Source organism: Gorilla gorilla, chromosome 13 (assembly GCF_029281585.2).
Source record: "Gorilla gorilla gorilla isolate KB3781 chromosome 13, NHGRI_mGorGor1-v2.1_pri, whole genome shotgun sequence".
Classification (NCBI taxonomy): Eukaryota; Metazoa; Chordata; class Mammalia; order Primates; family Hominidae; genus Gorilla; species Gorilla gorilla.
This window is the reverse complement of record NC_073237.2, coordinates 121,465,587-121,486,582: the sequence shown is the minus strand read 5'-3', so window position 1 is coordinate 121,486,582 and position 20,996 is coordinate 121,465,587. Positions and strand designations below refer to the sequence as shown.

At 41.1% G+C, this 20,996-nt stretch overlaps 1 protein-coding gene and 1 pseudogene across 4 annotated transcripts in view; one reads left to right on the top strand and one right to left on the bottom strand.

Annotated features, from left to right (window-relative positions):
• Positions 1-20,996, top strand: part of SCAI (suppressor of cancer cell invasion) — a 201,054-nt gene that overhangs the window by 23,507 nt on the left and 156,551 nt on the right. The window contains exon 2 of one of the 4 annotated variants that reach the window (XM_055351898.2): positions 20,608-20,744. The exons of the other annotated variants lie outside the window; for them this stretch is intronic. The gene's annotated coding sequence lies outside the window, so the exon portion shown is untranslated. The remainder of the gene's footprint in view (positions 1-20,607; positions 20,745-20,996) is intronic. 4 annotated transcript variants of the gene reach the window in all.
• LOC115935933 (uncharacterized) lies at positions 14,534-14,740 on the bottom strand (annotated as a pseudogene).

The following is a 20,996-nucleotide window of genomic DNA, read 5'->3' as shown; positions in this document are numbered from 1 at the left end:
CTCTTTACTCCTTGTTTTTTACAGGAAAACTCTACTTAATAAAAGCCAATAAATACTATTAACAAAATGTCAACTTTGGTATATTCTGGCATACAACCAATATATTGGTATGACAGATTGTATTTGCCAAATGTGTCTACAGCAATATCGTTCATTTTACATGTTCTACCTACAATGTCATCTTCACACTCCTCCCATCTAGTGGTGAAGCCTGTGTCTCAGTCTCTTAACCAGAGCAGACTTTTGTAAATGCCTTTACCAGTAGAGCATGGCTCAAACGATGTGTCACGTTTAGGGCTAGGTTATAAAAATGCCATGGATTTCTAACTTTCTCTCTGGAGTGTCACTTTTGGAATCTGGCTACTATGTGAGGAGCCCAAGCAACTAGGAGTGGCCTGTGTAAGAGGGAAACTGAAGCTCCTGACTCTCAGCCCCAACTGAGCTCCCAGCTGACATCTGGGATCAGCTTGCCAGCCACGTGAGTGAGCTGTCCTAAAAGCAGATCCTAATCTTCTAGTTCCCCATCACAGTGCCCTAATGAGTGCTTATGTAGTGTTTATATGTAGAGCAGAGATGAGTTGTTCCTGTCAAACTCTACCCAAATTGCGGATTCATGAGCACAATAAAAGATTGTTTTAAGCCACTAAGTTATGTAGCAGGGGATAACTGGATTAGCATTCCATTTTGCCGGAGTTTAGAGATCATACTATACGTTGAACTGTAAGAACAAGAACAAGATGTATTTCTACCTTCAGGAGCACTGTTAGTTTTATAAGAGAAGAAATATGGATTATGTGTCCCCTTCCTTTATAGATTGTTATTTCACTGTCTTTCATTTTACATATTTATTAAATTATTATTTTTTAAACTAAAGAGCAGTACAAAACAAGAAATCAAATATTGCACAACAATATTGCTGCCTAGATAACTCCATTCTCATGTACTTCTAGTTTAGAAGGTTGTGTGCATGTTAATAAGCAGTGACTTTGGAATGATTCAGACCACATGTGTGACCGTGGAAGGCAGTATCCTCTTTGTAAATCAGTTGATCTATAAAATGGTATGTACTTCATGGGTTTGCTTTGAGACTTCAATGATATTACCTGCCACAAAATATTGGCTGTTCATTACTACTGCTCCCCCACCCCCCACCAACAATAGAGATGGGATCTTGGTCTTGTCATGTTGCCCAGGCTGGTCTTCAATTTGTGGGCTTAGGTAATCCTCCTGCCTTGGCCTCTCAAAGTGCTGGGATTACAGGTGTGTGCCACCACACCCAGCCTGGACTTTTTGATAGTAAGTGATTAGGCAGTGATACAATAGCAAAGACATGGAACCAGTTCAAATGCCCATCAATGATAGACTGGATAAAGAAAATGTGGTACATATACACCATGGAATACTATGCATCCATAAAAAGGAATGAGATCATGTCCTTTGCAGGGACATGGATAAAGCTGGAAGCCATCATCCTCAGCAAACTAACACAGGAACAGAAAACCGAACACTGCATGTTCTCACTCATAAGTGGGAGCTGAACAAGGAGAACACATGGACACAGGGAAGGGAACAACACTCATCGAGGCCATGTGGGGTGGGGGTGGTGAGGGGACGAAGAGCATCAGGACACAAATAGCTAATGTATACAGGGCTTAAAACCTAGATGACGGGTTGATAGGTGCAGCAAACCACCAAGGAACATGTATACCTGTGTAACAAACCTGCACATTCTACACATGTGAACTGTATTACCTGTTGTCACTATGCTTTATTTATTTATTTATTTATTTATTTATTTATTTATTTATTGAGACAGGGTCTCTGTCTCCCAGGCTGGAATGCAGTGGCAGGATCATAGCTCACTGTAGTCCTAAACTCTTGGGGTCAAGAGATCTCCTACCTCTGTCTTCCAAGTAGCTGGGACTACAGGTGCATGCCACCATGCCTGGTTAATTTCTTTATTTTTATTTTTTAGAGTTGTGGACTTGCTGTGTTTCTGAGGTTTGTCTTGAACTCTTGGCCTCAAATGATCCTCCTGTGCTGGCCTCTCAAAATGTTGGGATTACAGAATGTTGGGATTACAGAAGTGAGCCACCATGCTTGGCTCCACTATGTTTATTTTTTAACAAGCCTTTTAAATGTATTAATGTTTTACATATAATGTGTAGATTTTAAGTGTTTAGTTCACTATGTGTTTTTTAAATCAATTTTTAATTGTTTAGTGTTTAGTTGATTACAGGTAGCAGGCACTAAACCAAATGGAAGGAGGAGTCCAAGAGAGGATAACTTTTTTCGCAGAGTGCTAGTGCTTATTAGTGGATAAGGTTTATATATTACCTCATTAGAAGATAGGGGGCATTATTCACATTTAGAAACAGAAACTGAGACTTAGGAAATTAAAGTGATTGACCCAAAGTAACACAACTAGGAAGTGGCACAGTCAAGACAAAATAGTTTTGTTTTGCTCTGTAAAATTTTTGCTATTACTGACTAGTGACATTGAAATTATTCAGTAAAACAAAACTTGGTAGAGATAATTTCCTGTGAGGGTTTATTAAAGTCCCATAAAATAAATGAAAGCAGCCCATGATAAGGAGGTCTTCTGGTTTCAAATGCTTCAAAGTTCCTCAAGCTTTTTTTTTTTTTTTTTTTTTTTTTTGAGGTGGAGTCTCACTCTGTTGCCCAGGCTGGAGTGCAGTGGTGTGATCTCGGCTCACTGCAACCTCTGCCTCCCAGGCTCAAGCATTTCTCCTATCTCACCCTCCTGAGTAGCTGGGACTACAGGCACGCACCATCATGCCCAGCTAATTTTTGTAGTTTTAGTAGAGATAGGGTTTCACCATGTTGGCCAGGCTGGTCTCGAACTCCTGACCTCAGGTGATCTACCCACCTCAGCCTCCCAAAGTGCTGGAATTACAGGCATGAGCCAAAGTTCCTCAGGCTTCTAGAACTGAGATAGTGTAATTTTATCAGGTATTCCTCTATAATGATTGAGGTAATCAGGTAAAAGGAGTTGTTTTCAGTAACCTAGGTACGTTTTTACTTTTCAGTATGAAAGAATATAAGACTAGTAAGAATGAAAATTTTGTTTCTAGGTAGTTTATGCTATTGCATGTCTCTTATATGCAAGATTTAAAGGCTGAAATGTAAGTGATATTACTTCATTGGATAACAGACAAGCCACATACTTCAGAGGAGATGATGGATAAGTAGTTAATGAAATGTTACTGAGTGAAAAAAAACCTCTTCAGGTGTGTAGGAATGTATTATTTAATTCAGTCAGCATAGAATTCCTGCAGGCCTCAGATTTTTCTTTATTCTCTTATGTTTCATATTCCTTTATCCTTTGCAGCGTGTCAAATACATTGATGTGTTTGAAAATTGACACCAGGTAAAGAATAAATATGATAAGTGAAAGGGTAAATGAGAGTTCAGACATTCTCTATTTTCATAAATTATTCTTAAAATTTTTATTTTATGGAAAATACTAGCTCAAAAAATGGGATAATTAGGACAGATTTTCGAGAGAAAACAATGATTTGTTCAACAGATATTTTTAAAGCATCTAGATAGGTCAGGTACTTTTTTTTGGTTAACATTCTGAAGGCTTCTGATGGAGAGTCTATTTGACATTCTTAAGGTTACTGAAAGCAGAAAATGGTTTTCTCTTAATATATTATTGGTGGGTTTTGTCTCCTAGATTTTTTTCCTAGTTCTTATAAACTGGTAAAAACCTAGAGTTTTTATTTGTAATAAAATTTTACTTGTAATAAAAAATTTAAACATCTTAAAATAAATTCAGTGACTGTTTCATGTTACAGTCTGTCCTATATTCCTGGTATCCCTTTTTCTGTTCTACTTCTTATTTTTTAAATAAAAAAGTTTGTGTGTATATATTCTTTTCCCCTCGTTTATTCATTCTAGATTTTGCTTTCTGTCATCCTTCCTCTGCTAAAATACAAGCCCTGTGAGGGCAGGGATATTTCTTTGTTGATAAAGCACAGAAAATAGTGGAACATAGTAGATGTTCAACAAATTCTTTGTTGAATAAATAATACTTTTAATATTTTAAAGTTAATTCTAATACATACACAAAAGCATATATAACATGTATACTTTTTTTTAATTAATTTTTTTTGAGATGGAGTCTCTCTCTGTCACCCAAGCTGGAGTGCAATGGTGCAATCTCGACTCACTGCAACCTCCGCCTCCCAGGTTCAAGCGATTCTCCTGCCTCAGCCTCCTGAGTAGACAGGCATGTGCCACCACGCTCAGCTAATTGTTTTTTTCGATAGAGATGGGATTTCACGATGTTGGCCAGGCTGGTCTCGAACTCCTGACCTCAGGTTATCCGCCCACCTTGGTCTCCCAAAGTGCTGGGATTACAGGCGTGAGGCACTGTGCCTGGCCCAACATATGTGTACTTTAAAGAAGAATTACAAATAAATGTCTTTGTTCTCACTGGTCAACTTAAAAAATAGTGTATCGTCAATACCTTGAAATTTCCTCATATTCCTCTTTTCTATGGCATTTGCCTCCTTCCCTCTCCTATTGGAAGAATAAATTATTTTTATTCATTTGCATTTTTTTCATAATTTTACAACATGAATATAACTATATTATTTAAGTGACTGGATATGACTATAACTGTAAATTGATTTTTTAGTTTCAGATTTGTTAAATTTTATATTCATGAAATGATACTGTATGTATTCTTCAGTTTGCTTTATTCATTCAACATTAGGAGTTTGAGATTCATTTGTGTTGATGCATGTTGATATACTCCATTCATTTAAACTGTTACATGGTATTCAGTTACATGACTATGTCACTGTTTATTCTATCTGTGGGCAGTTGGTTTGTGTCTAAATAACAAGCAGTGCAACTACAAACATTTAGAAAGTGTACTCTGGTGTACATGTGCTTCAAGAGTTTTTTGTTTTTTTTGTTTTGTTTTTTTTTTTGAGGAGAGTCTCGCTCTGTCACCCAGGCTGGAGTGCAACGGCGCGATCTGGGCTCACTGCAAGCTCCGCCTCCCGAGTTCATGTCATTCTCCTGCCTCAGCCTCCCGAGTAGCTGGGACTACAGGCGCCTGCTACCACGCCCGGCTAATTTTTTGTATTTTTAGTAGAGACGGGGTTTCATCGTGTTAGCCAGGATGGTCTCAATCTCCTGACCTCGTGATCCACCCACCTCAGCCTCCTGAAGTGCTGGGATTACAGGCATGAGCCACTGCGCCTGGCTGCTTCAAGAGTTTCTTTAGGCCAGGTGCAGAAGCTCAGGCCTGTAATCCCAGCTCTTTGGGAAGCTGAGGTGGACAGATCACCTGAGGTCAGGAGTTCGAGACCAGCCTGGCCATCATGGCAAAACCTGGTCTCTACTAAACATATAAAAATTAGCTGGGCATGGTGGTGCATGCCTGTAATCCCAGCTACTCGGGAGGCTGAGGAAGGAGAATTGCTTGAACCTGGGAGATGGAGGTTGCAGTGAGCTGAGATCACGCCACTGTGCTCCAGCGTGGGCAACAGAGCAAGACTCCCTCTCAAAAAAAAAAAAAAAAAAAAAGCCGGGTGTGGTGACACGCACCTGTAGCGCCAGCTACTTAGAGGCCAAGGTGAGAGGATCATTTGAGCCAAGGAGTTCAAGGCTGGTGTGAGTTGTGATCATGCCACTGTGCTACAGCCTGGGCAACAGAGCAAGACCCTGTCTCTGGGGGAATAAAAAAAAAAGGTCCTTCAGGTTATATAGCTAAAGAAATTCTAGGTCATATAAAATGGGCATTTGTCAACTAAATATGGACAGTTGTTTTCTGAAATGGTTGTACCAGTTTACACTCCCATCAGGTACTTCAGTGAGAATTCCAGTTTCTTTCCTTGCCAGCACTTGGTATTTTAAAAATTTAGCCATTATACTAGATGTATAATTTTTTTTAAGGAAAAAACTTTATTTCATTCTTCAATAACTGTAATTACTAGTGGAGTGTATGTTGGGTATTGTACAACTTCTCAAACCTTAGAATCATTATACACCATCAGCTCTTTCCCTGTACCATACAATTTTCACATAGCATTTATTTTTTATGCCAGCGACTACTAAAAACCAGCTTCACCAAGATGTGACATTATTGAAAGGAATGTTGAGTGACCTTATGTTAAAGTTGAATTAGCTAGAACTTGTAGTTTGCATAGTATCCGACAGATGTCACCGTATTTACCTTGAAAATTTAAAATATTTTGCAGCATCCTTGTGAATTTGATGTGATACCCCAAGGCACCTGAGCACACAGTTTGGGAACCATTGCCTTGGAATATTAATCATAGTTACCTCCAGAGAGTGAAATTTTGGATAATTAAAAAAATTTCTTTTTTCTTGAGATGGAGTTTTGGTCTTGTTGCCCAGGCTAGAGTGCAATGGTGTGATCTCGGCTCACCGCAGACTCCACCTCCCGCTTTCAAGCTATTCTCCCGCCTCATCCTCCCAAGTAGCTGGGATTACAGGCATGCACCACCACGCCCGGCTAATTTTGTATTTTTAGTAGAGATGGGGTTTCTCCATGTTGGTCAGGCTGGTCTCGAATTCCCAACCTCAGGTGATCAGCCCGCCTTGGCCTCCCAAAGTGCTGGGATTACAGGCGTGAGCCACTGTGCCCAGCCAAAAAAAAAAAAAAAAACTTTATACTTTCTGGATTTTCCACTTTTATAATGATCATATAACACAAGAGGTGTTATGATTATATATATTATACATTATGATTATATATATTGCATTTACTTTTTAAAATTTTTAACTGAAATTCATAATTTTTTCTACTTTCTTTAGTCTTTACCTAATATCCTTTTTCTGTTGCACCCAGGATACCACATTACAGTTAGTCATCGCATTTCCTCAGGGTCCTCTTGCCAGTTACAGTTTCTCAGACCTCTCTTATATTTGATGACTTTGAAAATTTTGAGGGGCATTGGTCAAATATTTTGTAGAATGTCTCAACTGGGATTTGTGTGGTATTTTTCTCATGATTAGATTGGATTTTTAGGGAGGAAAATCACAGGTAAAATGCATTTCTCATCACATTGTATCAAGGGTACATGCTGTTCTGCATGACTTATTTCTGTTGACTGTAAACTTGATTACCTGGCTAAGATAGGGCTTGTCAGATTTCTTCATTGTTAAGTTACTACTTTATTCACGCTTTTCATACTGTACTCTTTGGAAGGAAGTCATTGCACAGTGCATACTTAAAGAGTGAAGGTTGTGTTCCACTTCCTTGAAGATAAAATACCTACATAAATAAGTTTTTCTTCATTTAAGATTTGTCTGTGTATTCAATCATATATTTATATAATTGGACTCATGGATATTTGTTTCATACTTTGGTTTATAATCCAGTACTACTTTATTTTCTTGCTCAGATTGTTCTAGCTTTGGTCATTGGGAGCTCTTTTCAGTTGGCTGATAAGTCCCTTTGACATACCACTGTCATGATGGCTTTGTTTGATTTTGTTTGTTTTTTAAGTATTTCCTTCCCTTTCTGGCACTACAAGATGCTCCAGGTTCATCTTGTATATTTCCTCAGTCATAGAATCAGATATTTCTCCAAGGATCCCTGATTCCTTTTATTGGAGAATGGTATTAGAAGCCAAGAGCTAGGTGTTAGGTGTGTTTGTTGCTACTGGGGCACAACGTGGTTTTAATTTGCATTCCTGTGATGATTGATGACATCAGACAGCATTGTATATGTTTATTGGTTATTTATATATCCTGTTTGTCATGTGACGAGCCTGTTTAAGACTTTTCCCAACAGCAGTGTTGCAGTTATGACAGAGACTATATGGCTCACAAAGCTTAAAATATTTATTATCTGGCCAGTTACAAGAAGAGTTTCCTTGCCCCTATAGTTATAATAACTATGTTAATGTCAGTCCTGTTCTGGGTTGGTTTTGATTGGTTGATTTTTCTTATATTTTCTTCTTTCCGTGTCTGGTTATCTTTGAGTAGATAGTAGACATTGTAAAGATACTTGAGTTTTTTTTCTTTTTTATAAATTTCTTGAGACTTTTCTTGGCATGCAGCTAAATTATTTGGAAATATTTCTGTTCTTTAAGGTCATACTTTTAAGCTTTGTTAGGTGGATCAGAGCACCGTTTAGGGCTGTCATCACTAGGGCATATAACTGTACTAATGTGACATGACCCTTCTGAATGCCATACCAGGGAATTATAAGGTTTTTCAAGTCTGGCTGGTGGGAACAGGCACTATTATTGCTTGTGTGTGAGTTCCAGGCTTCCAGGCACTGTTCCCTCTAATCCTCTCAGATGATTCTTTCCTCTCTGGTAGTTTTCTTCTACACATGGGCTTATCAGTACTTGGCGGAATACTTGAGAGAAACTCTCCCTAGATCTCTAATGTTTTCTCTCTGTGCAGCTTTCTCCTCTACAGCATTCTGTCCTGTGCACTCTAGATGCCTTAGCCTCTCTAGACACTCAGCTCCATCTTTTTAACTCAGGGCCTCTGCCTGAGTTCCTCTTCCCTGCGCTACATCCTAGAAATGCTCTCAAGGCAGTCAGCTGGGGTAGTTGTAGGCCCTCCCTTCTTTTGTCCTCAGAGATCACTGTCCTTGCTGCCTAATGTCCAATGTCTTGAAAACCACTATTTAGTCCAGGGATGTACAATCTTTGGCTTCCCTGGGCCACACTGGAAGAAGAACAGTTGTCTTGGGCCACATATAAAATACACTAACACTAATGATAGCTGATGGGCTAAAAAAAAAAAAAAAATTCACAAAAAAAGTCTCATAATGTTTTAAGGAAGTTTGCGAATTTATGTTGGGCCACATTCAAAGCCATCCTGGGTTGCATGTGGTTCATGGGCCATGGGTTGGACAAGCTTGATTTACTCTATTTCATCTGCTTTCTTCCTTTTTTTCCAGATAGGAGGGTAAATCTAGTCCCTGTTACTATACCTTGGATAGAAGTAGAAGTCTTTGAGGTCTTTTTAAAAAATTCTGAATGGATGTTTAATTTTATCAAATGCTTTTTCTGTATCTATTGAGAAGATCATATGATTTTTTTCTTTCTCTTTTTTCCTTCTAATGTGTTGAATTAATTTGATTGATTTTTTTTTTTTAAATGTTAAACCAACCTTAAATTTCTGGAATAAACCCAACTTAGTCATGATCCTTTTTTAACATATTGCTGAATTCAATTTACTCATATGTGTTTTAAGATTTTTACATCTATATTTTGTACATACACTGCCCTTCTTCAGGTTTGGACATCAAGATTTTCCTTATAAATGGTTATCCAAGGTTATAGTGGGTGGGAAATGTTCTCTCTTTTTCTCTAGAAAAGTTTGCATAATACTGGTTTCTTTTTTAAAGAGAAGCGGTTTAATTGGTTCATGGTTCCGCAGGCTGTTCAGGAAGCATGGCAGCATCTGCTTCTGGGGAGGTCTCAGGGCGCTTTTACTCATGGTGGAGGCAAAGCGGGAGCAGGCCTCTTAAATGGCAGGAGCAGAACCATATTAGTCCATTCTCATACTGCTATATAGAAATAACTGAGACTGGGTAAATTTATAAAGAAAGAGGCTTAATTGGCTCACGGTTCTACAGGCAGAACAGGAAGCACAGCAGCTTCTGCTTCTGTGGAGGCCTCATGGTGGAAGGTGAAGGAGAAGCAGGCAGGTCTTACATGGCTGGAGCAGGAGCAAGAGAGTGGGGAGGCAACCAGATCTCACGAGAACTCACTATTGCCAATTGAAATCATGAGGAACTACCCCCATGATCCAATTCCCTCCCACCAGACTCCACCTCCAACATTGGGGATTGCTGTTTAACATGAGATTTGGTCAGGGATACAGATGCAAACCATATCAGTCGCCCAGGCTGGTCTTGAACTCCTGGCCTCAAGTGATCCTCCCACCTCAGTCTCTTGAATAGCTGGGATTATAGGTGTGTGCCACCATCCCCAGCTAATTTTTAAAATTGTGTTTTAGAAACATAGTCTCGCATTTGGACCACTGTTTAATTACAGATCTACTTCTCTAACAGATATAGGACTGTTTAGGTTTTCCATTTGCACTTGTTTCGGTTTTGGTCAGCTGTGTTTTTCTATGAAGACAAATGATCTGTTCAAGGTCATACATCTTATAATGAATAAACTTTCCAATCTTAAACTTTTTCAAATGGTGTCATACCAACATAATACGTATGTTTAAATTTGTAAACTCTTTTATCCTCTCTACTAGACTATCAACTAGTGGGTAGATTCTGTATTTACTAAAACTTCCTATCATCTGAGTCTTAAGGCCTATAAATAGATATTTGAATTAAATTAAAGCATGCTTGGGGCCAGACATGGTGGCTCATGCCTGTAATCCCAGCACTTTGGGAGGCCAAGGGGGGGGTGGGTCACTTGAGGTCAGGAGTTTGAGACCAGCCTGGCCATCATGGCGAAACCCCATCTCTACTAAAAAATACAAAAATTAGCTGGGCGTGGTGGTGCGTGCCTGTAATCCCACCTACTTGGGAGGCTGAGGCAAGAGAATTGCTTGAACCTGGAAGGCGGCGGTTGCAGTGAGCCAAGATCACATCACTGCCTTCCAGCCTGGGAGACAGAGTGAGACTGTGCCTCAAAAATAAATACATAAATAGATAGATAGATAGATAGATAAATGGAAACCTTGATTTAAGTAGTTGCTTCAGTAGTTCATTTGGGCTTTGTCAGTCAATAACACATTTTACTTCTGTAGTAATGGGTTACTGATAAGGGAAAGATATGTTAGGGTATGTATTGAATAAAAAGGTGGGAATGGTGAATTGAAAGTTTAGTTCTTTAAATTATTTACTCATTTTTTTTTTAAATTGTTTGGTGTTTTATTAACTACATGGCACTTTAATAACAAATGTAAGCTCCTCTCTCTTTCTCTGTTACCAGAGACCTGTCTTTTTTTTTTTTTTTTTTTAATTGATCATTCTTGGGTGTTTCTCGCAGAGGGGGATTTGGCAGGGTCATAGGACAATAGTGGAGGGAAGGTCAGCAGATAAACAAGTGAACAAAGGTCTCTGGTTTTCCTAGGCAGAGGACCCTGCGGCCTTCCGCAGTGTTTGTGTCCCTGGGTACTTGAGATTAGGGAGTGGTGATGACTCTTAACGAGCATGCTGCCTTCAAGCATCTGTTTAACAAAGCACATCTTGCACTGCCCTTAATCCATTTAACCCTGAGTGGACACAGCACATGTTTCAGAGAGCACCGGGTTGGGGGTAAGGTCATGGATCAACAGCATCCCAGGGCAGAAGAATTTTTCTTAGTACAGAACAAAATGGAGTCTCCTATTTCTACTTCTTTCTACACAGACACAGCAACAATCTGATTTCTCTATCTTTTCCCCACATTTCCCCCTTTTCTATTCGACAAAACCGCCATCATCATCATGGCCCGTTCTCAGTGAGCTGTTGGGTACACCTCCCAGATGGGGTGGTGGCCGGGCAGAGGGGCTCCTCACTTCCCAGAAGGGGCGCCCGGGCAGAGGTGCCCGCCACCTCCCGGACGGGGCGGCTGCGGGGCGGAGATGCTCCTCACTTCCCGGACGGGGCGGCTGCGGGGCGGAGATGCTCCTCACTTCCTGGACGGGGCGTCTGCCGGGCGGAGGGGCTCCTCACTTCTCGGACTGGGTGGCTGCCGGACGGAGGGGCTCCTCACTTCTTGGACTGGGCGGCTGCCGGGCGGAGGGGCTCCTCACTTCTCAGACGGGGCGGCCGGGCAGAGACGCTCCTCACCTCCCAGACGGGGCGGCGGGGCAGAGGCGCTCCCCACATCTCAGATGATGGGCGGCCAGGCAGAGACGCTCCTCACTTCCTAGACGGGATGGCGGCCGGGAAGAGGCGCTCCTCACTTCCCAGACTGGGCAGCTGGGCAGAGGGGCTCCTCACATCCCAGACGATGGGTGGCCAGGCAGAGACGCTCCTCACTTCCCAGACGGGGTGGCGGCTGGGCAGAGGCTGCAGTCTCGGCACTTTGGGAGGCCAAGGCAGGCGGCTGGGAGGTGGAGGTTGTAGCGAGCCGAGATCATGCCACTGCATTCCAGCCTGGGCACCATTGAGCACTGAGTGAACGAGACTCCGTCTGCAATCCCGGCACCTCGGGAGGCCGAGGCTGGCAGATCCCTCGCGGTTAGGAGCTGGAGACCAGCCCGGCCAACACAGCGAAACCCCATCTCCACCAAAAAAATACGAAAACCAGTCAGGCACGGCGGCGCGCGCCTGCAATCGCAGGCACTCGGTAGGCTGAGGCAGGAGAATCAGGCAGGGAGGTTGCACTGAGTGGAGACGGCAGCAGTACCGTCCAGCTTTGGCTCGGCATCAGAGGGAGACCGTGGGGAGAGGGAGACGGAGAGGGAAGAGGGAGCTTATTTACTCATTTTAAAATTTATTTTTAGAGATGGGGTCTTGCTCTGTTGCCGAGGCTGGAGTACAGTGGCACAATCATAACTCACTGCAGCCAGGCTCACTCCCCAGCTCAGGGTGTCCTCCTGCCTCAGCTTCCCGAGTAGCTAGGACTGCAGGCACATGCCACGACACCTGGGTAATATTTAAAATTTTCTTAGAGGCAGAGTCTCACTATGTTGCCCAGGCTGCTCTTGAATTCCTGGGCTCAAGTTATCCTCCCACCTCAGCCTCCTGAATAGCTAGGATTACAAGCATGAGCTATCTTGCCTGGCTCTGGTTCTTAAACCTTGGAGGTTCCATTTATATGGTTGTATTTCTTTTTCTTTTTTTCTTTTTTTTTTTGAGACAGTGTCTCCCTCTGTTGCCAGGCTGGAGTGCAGCGGGGCGATCTCGGCTTACTGCAACCTCCGCCTCCTGGGTTCAAGCGATTCTCCTGCCTCAGCCTCCCAAGTAGCTGGGACTACAGGCCCACACCACCACCCTTGGCTAATTTTTGTATTTCTAGTAGAGACGGGGTTTCACTATGTTGGCCAGGATGGTCTCGATCTCCTGACCTTGTGATCCTCTCCCCTCGGCCTCCCAAAGTGCTGGGATTACAGGCGTGAGTCACTGTGCCCAGCCTGTTGTATTTATTTTTCTAGATTACAGTTAATTTTGTTTTCATTTCTTGAAACCTAGTCGAGTATGTATCTGCCTATAATTCAAGGGCAATTGAAAGAAAGAAAAATAACTCAAGGCCAGGGATGGTGGCTCACATCTGTTATCCCAGAACTGTGGGAGGCTGAGGCAGGAGGATCATTTGAGCCCAGGAGTTCAAGACCAGCGTGGGCAACATAATGAGACTCTGATGCTACAAAAAACTAAAAAAAAAAAAAAAAAAAAAAAAAAAAATTAACCAGGCGTGGTGGCACATGTCTAGCTACTTGGGAGGCTGAGGTGGGAGTATTGCTTGAGCCCAGGAGGTCAAGGCTGCAGTGAGTGGTGATTGTACTCTGCACAGTGAAACCCTGTCTCAAAAAAAAAAAAAAAAAAAAGGAAAAGAAAAATAATGCAAGTTCAGCATATGATTTAGCAAAACCATTTTTGATTTCTCTTTAAGAGAGATTGTAACTTGAATCCTCCTTTTAGTGGGGAGAATTTAATGAATATTTCACATTTCAGTGTAATAAAATGTGTCCAACTTGTTACACAAGACTTAGTTTAAGATTCACATGTTTGGGAAGTATGTGGGTTTGAGTGGTGAGGGTTCAGTTGAAGGTCTCTTTCTATAAAGTATATAATTTGTTGCCAAAGGAAATATTACCTAGCAGCAGTTTACATGTGCCAAGAGAGGACAGAGAAGTCTTATAGTAGAAATTGTACAGACGAGCTGTCAAACTACATCCCTGAGGATGTCAGACAGGAAATAAAGCTTATGATGCTAAAAAATTTTACTGGATGACTAGGCCATTGGAAATGAATCTTCCAATGCTTATGTTTTTTTTTTTTGTCATGCTTTTATTTGAAGACAATCAGTTACTTACACTTACAAATTTAAACTGTTTAAGGTATTTAGACCAAAATTTAAGAAACTTTATAAGATCTTATTGGCTAAATATTGACTTAACTATGTTTTTTTTCTTTTTTTTTTTTTGAGATGGAGTCTCACTCTGTCACGCAGGTTGGAGTGCAGTGGTGTGATCTTGGCTCACTGCAACTTCCGCTTGCTGGGTTCAGGTGATTCTCCTGTCTCAGCCTCCTGAGTAGCTGGGACTACAGGCCCGCACCACCACACCCAGCTAATTTTTGTATTTTTAGTAGAAACGGGGTTTCACCACATTGGCCAGGATGGTGTCCATCTCTTGACCTCATGATCTGCCTGCCTCGGCCTCCCAGAGTGCTGGGATTACAGGCGTGAGCCACCCTGCCCGGCCAACTATATCTTTTTCTTAGAAAGTGTTTATCCTCTGAGATTAAGGTTTGGAAAGTTATAAGGAGAGAGACTTTAGGTTCTTGGAGATAAAATATAGTAATGTAAGCAATTTCCTTCTCTATGCCAAACGTGGAAATACAGACAATATGTATAAGCAATTGTGCCAAAGTATTTATCTGTGGTTCTCTTTATTCCTAAAATATATTGCCCATTTCTACTATACACATTCAGATACACTGTACAGAATTATAGAGATTTGGAACCTGAAGGACTTTAAAGAACATTCAAATTCCTTTATTTTGTGGAGAAGGGACATGAGACAGGTAACATTAAACTGATAAGAACAGATACTACACTTGATCTTGGCCAAAAGGCCGAGAAGCGATAGGTAACATAAAAATACAGATAGTTTGCCCAGTATCATGAAGGGAATAGGAGCAGACTTAGCTCTTGGAGAAATAGAACCTTTCCTTATTTACTGTTGCAGTAATGAGTTATTTGAATTTTTATTTATTTATTTTAGAGACAGGGTCTCACTCTGTCACCCAGGCTGGAATGCAGTGGTAGCAATCTTCCTGCCTCAGCCTCCTGAGTAGCTGGAACTACAGGGGCATGTCACCATGCCCAGCTAATTCTTAAAGTTTTTTTTGTAGAGATGGGGTTTCACTATGTTGGCCAGGCTGGAGTTGAAGTTTTAGAGGTACATGATGGCTTTGGTTTTCTTACCACCAGATGATTTATGAAAGTTGATGTATCAGTTGACTGTCAGCAGAAGTGAAAAACTGTCAAGCCCCTTTGAAGACTATTATTATTCAGGAAGCAAAACAGTGTTGACACTAAATTTTTTTTTTTTTTTTTTTTGAGACAGGGTCTTGCTCTGTCACCCAGGCTGGAGGTCAGTGGCATTATCTCAGCTCACTGGAACCTCTACCATGCAGGTTTAAGCTATTCTCCTGCCTCAGCCTCTTGAGCAGGTGGGATTACAGGTGCCCACTGCCATGCCTGGCTAATTTTTGTATTTTTAGTAGCACGTTACCAGTGTAGTTTGTTTGTTTGTTTTTTGACAAACAAAGGGTTTTGAGAAAGATGGAGTTTCACCATCTTGGCCAGGCTGGTCTTGAACTCCTAATCTTGTGATCCACCTGCCTTACCCTCCCAAAGTGCTGGGATTACAGGCGTGAGCCACTGCACTGCCCTTTTTTTTTTTTTTTTTAAAGTAAAACACAGGATCAGAAGTCTCTTCGTTTTGCATCATTTGTGCAATATTTGTTTTGTTTGTTTTTTCCTTAATGTCTTGAGAGCCAGCAAAGATTATCTGACAGACAGAATTAGACTGAAATCTCTAAGGGAGGTTGTGAAGTATTTAGATTTAAAGCCTAGAGTTAAGAATGAGCAGTGGCAAAGGTATAACTATAAACCTCAAAGTGTTACTGACTTAGGATTCATTCATGACTCTTCTGCATTAAGATTTGGAGTTAACTTTTAAAAACTAGGTACCTCCGTGAAACATGTATGCATCTTACTGGACACTCCTTTGTAGTTTTTCCAATCACTTCTGCCAGATGGGTTTTAATATAATAGGAAGAATTGTTACGATGTCAGCTCTGTTGTAATTTGGACTGGAATGATTCTGTTCTCTTGTGAACTTGAAGAGTCCAGTTGAATCACTTTGTAGTTATTGTCTTTATTTTTTTATTGTAGTTTTTAAGTGTTCGTTTCTACTTGTGGTAATAATCCTGTTAGGATGCATATTACCAACTATATGTGAAGGCCTGGCTATATGGAGCATAAAATTAGATATGCTTCTTTCCTTTGGCTCACAGTCTAAATTTAGTAGGTGAGAGTTTCCTTTCCTAGATGTCATTAAAAATAGAAGATACCCATCTGTCTGGAATGGGTTAGATACACTTCTCCCTACAGGCTGAGAGATGAATTATATAACACTAACTTCCTTTTAGCCCTAGGATTCTTAGAAAAAAATGTTTCTCTTTTAATACAGAGGCCAAGAGTGTATAGTTTGAATGTTAACCTTAAATTATCCTATAAGTTTGTGAAACTCAGGAAGTCCTAAGAAAATTGAATTTTGAGGAGAAATCGAAAAGATAAGGTGAAACAACATCACTTGATTAAGAAATTGGCTTTGAGGTAAAATCTGTTCCCAGCCCTAGATTTACAATTTACTAACTGTGTAAGAAAGTTGTTTAACCTGAGACTGTAACTTCATTATTGTGGTTGAAATAGTAAGGACCGCTTGTTGAGGGGCAAATTAAATGAGTGAATATTTATAAAGTGCTTTCTTAAGTGCTTGGGATGTAAAAGACATTTCTGGTGGTGGTTGTTATTATTGTTAATGTTAATATTACTTCTGGTTCTTTTTATTAAAAATCTGCCATCTCACTATTAAAAATCTTAATTTGGAGCTCAGGATAGAATATGAGGTCAGAGTTAAATAGGGAATTCCTAGGTGTATTTGGAGTCCTGGAAGTCATTTAGAAGAGGACTGAAAAATCATCCTCAAAGGACTACCTGTGTTAGTGGATGCAGAAGAAACAGGAAAACAGACTGCGAGAAAGCCATCAATGAGGTGAAAAGAGAACCAGGGGAATGATGTCATGGGATTCAAGAGAGAGATTGCTCACTGGGTCAGAAAATTTCTTCAGGAGTTCATTTAAAAATATTTTCAGCACTAGGTGATGTCAGGTAGGGAAGGCCTCTGAGGAAACCATTGAACTGGGCAGGTAAGAGGTCCTCATCTTTGAGAGAGTGGAAAAATGACTGTAGACCTAGACTTGATTAGGCAGAGAAGGAAACATGCAGTGAGGAAAAGCAGAGGGCAGGGGTCTAAGATGGAACCTCATGAAAATTTAGCTGTATAGAGAAAGAGAGAGATGACTTAAGGGAGAGGAGAAGGTGTTTGGGTAGGGCTGGGCGCGGTGCCTCACGCCTGTAATCCCAGCACTTTGGGAGGCCGAGGTGGGTGGATCACCTGAGGTCAAGCATTCAAGACCAGCCTGGCCAACATGGCGAAACCCCGTCTCTACTGAAAATACAAAGATTAGCTGGGCATGGTTGCGGGGTCCTGTAATCCCAGCTACTTGGGAAGCTGAGGCAGGAGAATTGCGTGAACCTGGGAGTTGGAGGTTGCAGTGAGCTTAGATCGTGCCACTGCACTCCAGCCTGGGCGACAGAGTGACACTCCATCTCAAAAAAAGAAAAAAAATGGGTTTGTTTGTTTCATTTTGGTAAGAGAAAAAATTGGCATGTTTGAAGGCTGAGGGAGAGGTTAAACTTACTGGGCAGGGAGTAGCTGATGGTGAAGTTGTGGTCAGAGGCAAGTGGGACTGGAATCCAGTGCACAAGTGGTGGCTGGAGGAGCAGCTGATCTTTATGAAAGAGGAGGAATGAGGGAGGATAAGTAAGATAGAGGCTGGAGGGGAAAATGAGGAAATTCATGTCTAATGGCCTCTTACCGATTTAAGTAGGGAAACGGTAATGAACTCATCATTGGGATAATTAGGATAGATGAATAGATCCTTTTCTGCTGCTAAATAAATAAAAGTAGACTTGGGAAAAAGGAATATCATTATTTTCCTATGGAAGCATATATTATAACATTAGACCAATGGTTCTCAACTGGGAGTGATTTTGTCCCTTGGGACATTTAGCAATGTCTGGAGACATGTTTGTCACCGACGTGGGGTGTGTTACTGGTGTCTAGTGTGTGGAGGCCAGGGATGCCGCTAGACATCCTGCAGTGCACAGGACAGCACCCACATCAAGGAATGATGTGGTCCCAAGTGTCCATAGTGTTGGAGTTGAGAACTTTGCCCTAGACCAGTATGTGCCTACAACATACACTTCAACAAAAGCTAAGAAGTTCATATAACAGCTTGATGTCTCTATCCCCTTGTGGAAAGTCACAGTATATGTTTAGTTTATTCAAGTCTGAAAAATTCTCAAAAGGAAATCTAAACTGTTTAGCTGAGTGACATTTTCCCTGCTCTTTCATAGCAACTGTTAACAAACACACTGAGAAATACATTTAGGGGGAAAGGATGTACTTCAGTCTCTTGGCTGGTCAGTACTATGTATTCATCCCTGTATTTCTAGTGTCTGACACAGTTCTTGGCATATTTTGTGGTACTAAATTGACTCCAGCCTATACCATTCCCCTGAACTCTAGACTCAAAATTCCAGCTGCCTGTTCTACATTTTTGCTCAGATGTCCAGTAGCTTCTCAACCCTAACACTTCCAAAGTGGAGCTCCTAATAGACCTCCCAGACAGGTCTGGAGGTCTCATCTTAGTCAGTGGCTATTCCATTCTTCCAGTTGCTCAGATCAAAGGCCTTGGAGTCATTCTTCACCTTGTCTTATCCTCTGCATTCCCATCCATTGGTAAGTCTCAGCTCTATCTCTAGGAAATATTCAGCATTTAACTGTTTTCCACTCTCTCTACTGATTTAAACTGTGGCCTGAGTTGTTAGAGCAGTCTTACAACTGGCTTCCCTGCTTCCGTTCTTGTCTCCCAATACAGTAGCCAGTGAGATCCTTTTAAAATGTCAATCAAATCACATCACTCCTTGTTCAAAATGCTCCATTGGCTCCTCATTTGCTTCAGTATACAAGCTGAAGGCTTTTCAGTGGCCTACATGGCTGTGCGTGAACTGGTTCTTCAGTATCTCTCTGACCTCTTCCCCTCCTCATCAATCTGTGGCTGGTTCCACTTCAGTCTCACAGTCTCAGTTGGGTTTGTTGTTGTTGTTGTTGTTAAGAGATGGGGTCTCACTGTGTTGCCCAGGCTGGATTCAAACTCCTGGACTCAAGCAGTCCTCCCTTTTCAGCCTCCTGAATAGCTGGGATTGTAGGCATGCATCACCGTGCCCAGCTCAGTCACAGTTTTTAGTTCAGTGTTTTGCTGTTGCTCAAACACATCAGGCAAGCTAACTCGGGGCCTGTGCACTTGCTCTTTTCTCTGCCTAGAATAATTTTCTACCAGATTTCCCTCACGGTTTATTCTTTCACCTCCTTCAAGTTATTTTTGCTTAGATGTCATCTTAGTGAGGTCTTTTGTGATCAGCCTGTTTCCAATTGCAGCTCTTTGTCCCCTTCGTCTGCTTGCTTTTTCTCCAGAGCACTTATCACCATCTAATATACTATGTAATTTAAATAATTTGTACTGTCTCCCCCTACTAGAGGTAACTTATTTTAGTCCAAGAACATTTTATGTGTGTTTTGCTCATTACTGTGTCACCTGCAATTTGAACAATGCGTGACATGTAATAGGCCTTTAATGAATGATTGTTGAAAGAATGAATAGTGATTAAAGCAAAGGCTCTGACTTAGAACCACAATTGAGTCCTGGTGCTGGCACTCATCTGCTTTGTGATCTTAGGCATGTCATTAACCTATCTGGCCTGCTTACTCTTCTCTAAAATGGAGATAGTAGAACCAAGTAGGTTTGTCTTGAGGATTCAATGCAAGAATCTGTGTAAAGCTCTCAGCTCAGAATCTGGTGCATAATAAACAGTCAATAAGTGATTGCTCTTATTACTACTTTTTCTTCCCTTCCAATGTGAAAACCTGGGCCACTTCTGACATATATGTTGCAAGTTGCAATTCTAAGCTAAATGTTGGCAATCACCACAAGAGACAAGAGCTACTTCTCATAGATCTGTAGAATACACTGATATTTGTGCTTTAAAATCTTATATTAAAGTATGGCAGTTCCTTAAAAAATTAAACATAGAGTTATTATATGATCCAGCCACTCAACTTCTGGGCGTGTGCCCAGATAAATTGAAAGCAGGTACTTGAACAGCTGTACACCAAGGTTAGTAGCAGCATTATTCACAATGGCCAAAAGGTGCACACAACCCAGATGTCCATTGATATAGATGGACAGATAAACAAAATGTGTTATATCCATACAATGGGATATTATTTAGCTGTAAAAAGCAATGAAATTCTGACACATGCTACAACGTGGATGAACGTTGAAGACACTATGCTGAATGAAATAAGCCAGACACAAAACGACAAATATGATTCCACTTATACAAAGTACTTAGAGTAGTCAAATTCATAGAGACAGTAGAATTTAACACCTGTTACTGACAGACACATGATTTCCTCATATTCATCACTCACTCAAAGTCTGGAATGTTCAAGGCCAGCCAGAGCCTAAGCCAAAGTACCAGTGATAATTCTTATGTTTTGCTTAAACATAAGGTGTGTATTTGTTTTTCTTTGAAGGATGAAAAGCTGCCGTCTGTAATCCTAGCACTTTGGGAGGCTGAGGCGGGTGCATCACTTGAGGCCAGGAGGTCGAGACTAGCGTGACCAACATGGCAAAACCCTGTCTCTACTAAAAATACAAAAAAATTAGCCAGGTATGGTAGCTCACACCTGTAATCTCATCTACTAGGCGGGCTGAATCACAAGAATCACTTGAACCCAGAGGCGGAGGTTGCAGTGAACTGAGATCGCACCACTGCATTCCAGCCTGGGCAATAGAGTGATGAGATACTGTCTCAAAAAAAAAAAAAAAGATAAAAAGTGATTTCTTTCATAACAAAATTCTATAGGAATTACATCATGCTTAGTTTAATTTGGGGAAGTATCTGCATATATATTTTCTCTAT